This window comes from Borostomias antarcticus (genome assembly GCF_949987555.1).
Source record: "Borostomias antarcticus genome assembly, chromosome: 9".
NCBI lineage: Eukaryota > Metazoa > Chordata > Actinopteri > Stomiiformes > Stomiidae > Borostomias > Borostomias antarcticus.
The window spans coordinates 29,297,465-29,302,100 of record NC_140242.1 but is presented as its reverse complement, the minus strand read 5'-3'; positions in this window follow the sequence as shown (position 1 = coordinate 29,302,100).

Sequence of the window (4,636 nt, the reverse complement as noted above, 5' to 3'; positions counted from 1 at the left end):
ATTCAATCATTCATCCAATATATATCAATGGCATAATACAATAGCCAACATGTCAGAGCGCAAAGAGCGCATCCTCGTCTGGAGTCATCGGGTTGACGTGTTTCGGAGCCCGAGGCATCATTTTCTAGCGCTTGCTAGGAGAAAGGCTACACGGTTCTCATGATCGCAAAAGGTGACACTGACAAGCCAGATCGTTATTGGGCTACCAATACCCTAGTTCACATTCTCGCGCAAAAACATTTACTGTAATATAAATATTTCATTGAAAAGTCTGGGGGCACTGTTGGTCTGGCGCCAGTAACTGTAGTAACAAGAGCTCAGCAATTCCCAACTACATATATACAGTATGTATAAACATTCAGTGATGAGGAGGGCGCCTATCACTCACACATAACCTAATGACAAAATGGCCACCATGCCCGTAGGAGAGATTTGAACAACCTGATGGCTGATTATCTCTGCTAGTCTGACTGGGGAGTTAGGGGCTTGGGAATGGCAAACCACTCTGAAGCAAATTAAGTGTCTTTACTGTTATGATTCATTCATATGAATCTTGAATCATAGAGTATGACCAACTGAATTCGGGCTCTATCATACATTCCCAAGCTCCACACGATCTACCCCCGTTTTAGAAAGTTGCCTGCCTCCAGTAATGTTAGTGTTCACACAGAAGAGGTAGAAAACAGATGAAAGTGAATGGAGAGTGTGGTGGATATAACTGGCCTGTCAATCAAACAGCAGAGGTTTTGTTGTTGTTGTTGTTTAGAGCTGTTTAATAGGAAGACAACCCTTTGTTTTGTTGGTCGACATGAAAGCACTCTCTCCTCTCAAGCCTGTGTTCGGAGGCTTCACCACCATGTCCCTTGGAGGCCCTTGAGATCCCAATAAGGACCCTGCTTCAGATCCCGCCTCACTGAAGAATGCAGATGAGAGGAAATGAAAAACCCACCCACCGGCCCAATTACAAGAAGAAAAGGATGGTTTATTGTCATTCATCTCTGGCTGTTATCGCTCCACCAGCTTATGAGGAGCTAATAACAGTGGCAGAGACGAAAGGTAAGAGATAAGGAAATAACTTGGAAATTACATTTGCCACATGCAATCATTTATATCAGTTGGCAGATAATGAGAGAAATTTTCATTCATTCTCACCGTTGTCATCTCCAGATTGATGAAGTTATGAATGCAAGGACTGTATGCTTAGATTGCTATGTGCATAATTAACGATAGATTGCCCAGACCTTTCGCTTAGACCTACAGCAGTCAGGTTGGAGAATACCCTTTGCAATCTAAACCTGAGATATTTAAGCCACCGCAATGGCAGCCTCTGTGTTTTGGTCTGCCCTGTTTTGTGTTGTTATTTTGTGTAATTTTGTGTTTTGCGATAAAAACAGCACTTCCTTCACCAGAGAGGGACCCCTGTTGATTTAATACCCAATTTTCTCATCCATACTGTGGAAATATTAGACATTTTTGTCAAAGGCACTCTTGTCTATTGTCCACCGAGCGAAGCAGAGACAGAGAGGAAAAAGAGCCAGGGTTCTCATTCTTCTTAGGAAACACAGAACTCGCACAGCATTACCAGATATTTTATCAAATGTAATCAAATCAAGCAATAAAATGGACAAACTACAGCTGCTAGTAGTGAAAAACAAGGCCTTTTCCTCATCTGCTGTCCTGTTCTTTACTGAGACCTGGTTGAATGAGTCAACTCCTCATCTGCTGTCCTGTTCTTTACTGAGACCTGGTTGAATGAGTCAACTCCTCATCTGCTGTCCTGTTCTTTACTGAGACCTGGTTGAATGAGTCAACTCCTCATCTGCTGTCCTGTCCTGTCCTGAGACCTGGTTAAATGAGTCAACTCAGAGCTGACTGCGGCCCAGTATTCTCCGGCAGGAGACAAGGTGGAGGGACTTGTTTTTAGGTGAACAGCTGGTGGTGTCGGGACGTGACAGTGACACCCCTACTAAAACAATCTGGTTGGGGGACCGTCGTAGCAACGTCCTCTATAAGTCTCGCAACATCAGTGTTACGTTCCGAAATCACGTAATATGTACGGGAATATGGCAGTCCCGGATCCGTCGCCGAGACGTCACGCGGATGTGGATCCGTTTGAGTTTTGTTCTAAAAATGCTAATTCCACAATGTAAAATGAGTACGTTACCCAGACGTGATTATTGCAGGAAGTAGCATCATCAATGTATTTGGCTGAGACAGAAATTATCCTCTTAGCCCTTCCCACACTGGTCACACCAGTCATACTTGACCCACCCCACCTGCAGGTGGATCACAGTAGAGATGGAACCCATCCAATCCAGTGTTGGGATTGGGCTCTGATCCAGACATGGTTCACGGATCAGGTATCGGCCTCAGGTCCTCGATCCACTTACCGATCCAGATGAGGTGAAAGTGCTCCGGTATTCATTCATTCATTCATTCATTCATTCATTCATTCATTCATTCATTCATTCATTCATTCATTCATTCATTCATTCATTCATTCATTCATTCATTCATTCATTCATTCATTCAATCATAGGCTACAACTCATGTTTCCCTCAGTCCAGCGTCTAGTTCACCAAACTAGCTTACCTTTCCAGACCATTTGCTTATATTGGCAAACGTTTGGTGCGAAAACCAACATTATCTGAAAATAGTTTAAAATAGTTTGCAAAGAAAGTTCGCGAATGAAAGATTCTAGTTGGTTACACTAGATGGTAGCGGAGGATTTCCAAAAGCAAAAGCACCTATTTGGCAATGATCATAATTAATATAGTTCATGCTAAATAATTATTCAAGAAAAAAAGACCGCTAGAATCGGTATTGGATCAGTATCGGCAGATATCCAAATTCAGGTATCGGAATCAGATCGGAACTGGAAAAAAGTTGACTGGTGCATCTCTAGATCACAGACTTCCTGTCTGACAGGAAGCAGCACGTGAAACTGTGCAAGCACACCTCTAACTCCAGGACCATCAGCACAGGCTCCTCCCAAGACTGTTCTTACCCCTCTACTCTTCTCCCTGAACCCGAACATCTGCACCTCCAGCCACCAGTCTGTCAAGCTCCTGAAGTTTGCCAACGACACCACCCTCATCGGTCTCACCTTCGAGGGCGATGAGTCTGCCTGCAAGTGGGAGATGGACCAGCTGCTGTCCTGGTGCAGCCAAAACAACCTGGAGCTCAACGCTCTCAAGACAGTGGAGATGATTGTAGACTTCAGAAAGAAACCAGACCCCCTCCCCCCATCACAGTGCATGACACCCCGGTGACCACTGTTGACTCCTCCCCCTTCCTGGGCACCACCATCTCCTGGGACTTCAAAAAGCCCAGCAGAGGATGTACTTCCTGGGGCAGCTGACGAAATTCAACATGCCAAAGGCAATGATGGTACTCCTCCATCATGGAGTCCATCCTCACCTCCTCCATCACCATCTGGTTCTCCTCTAGGTGTGCTCAGATCGATCGGACACTGATTTAAAACGGACGATTTTCACTCCAAATAACTTGATCGGTGGTCGTCAAATTGGCCGATGACAAAAGCAGATCTTTTAAGTCTATTCTAGCTGGAATAGCTTGACAAGTATAAAGCTGGATGCTACAAGTTAAATGTTATAGAGTGGTGGGTCGATTCAGAATGTGAATTAGTGACTCTAACCACAGCAGACAAGGGTATACAGAACCTGTTCGATGTAACGTAGCTTGATGTCAAGTTGAATAATGCTATGTCAACAATGTCCAACATTCATTCCAATTGCAATTCCAATTGTTTTCACTGGATCTTACCATACAGCGTTTTTTCATACAGCCCAAATATCTCCAAAGCTGCTGCTGCTAAACATTCATTAACAGAATCTCTGAATAGCTGTAGTTTGGACATTTTTGCAAAATAAAGGTCATGGAAAACACTTCTTTTTTTTTTACTCACTTGGCATTGGTCTGATTCACTGTATATTGAAGTATATCTGATATATACTGAATAATATTTGAAGGGCCTATTCATAAGTTAAGGAGTGATTAATAATGAGCAAACTTGATCTAAATCTATGCATGCAGAGACAGTGTCATCATATCTGTACAATACTATGAGTAAGATTCTAAGAGGAGATTTTTATTTTGACATTTTTTATTTAAAAACAAAATCCAGATCAGAACATCCCTGTTCTCTGCTGCAACAGACAGAGACGAGGGTGAAGAGCAGCGCGTCCTCCCCCCTGCTGAGAGGGTGGTGGGCTGTAGACCGCCATCCCTCCAGGACCCGCCCACCTCCAGGACTGAAGCGGCCCAGAAAGATGGTGGTCGACCCTCCCTTCCCGGTCACGGTCTCTTTGAACCACTCCCATGTGGTCCACAACCCCCCCACACACACACACACACATCCACCCACACACACTGACTCTATACCCTTTGCGCCACTTGAACACGACCTCTGCTTGTTCCCCATGCTGCACCTCAAAGGCACACACACTGCACACAATATATAAAACATCACTCATCCATCACACTACACCCTGAACACAAACTGAACGCCCACCACACTCCATTCCGTATATATTACGTAAATTAGATTTGTGCCTCCCTTTTTAATAGTAAAGTCTATTTCGTATATTGCACTGCTTTATTTGTACCCTAGTTA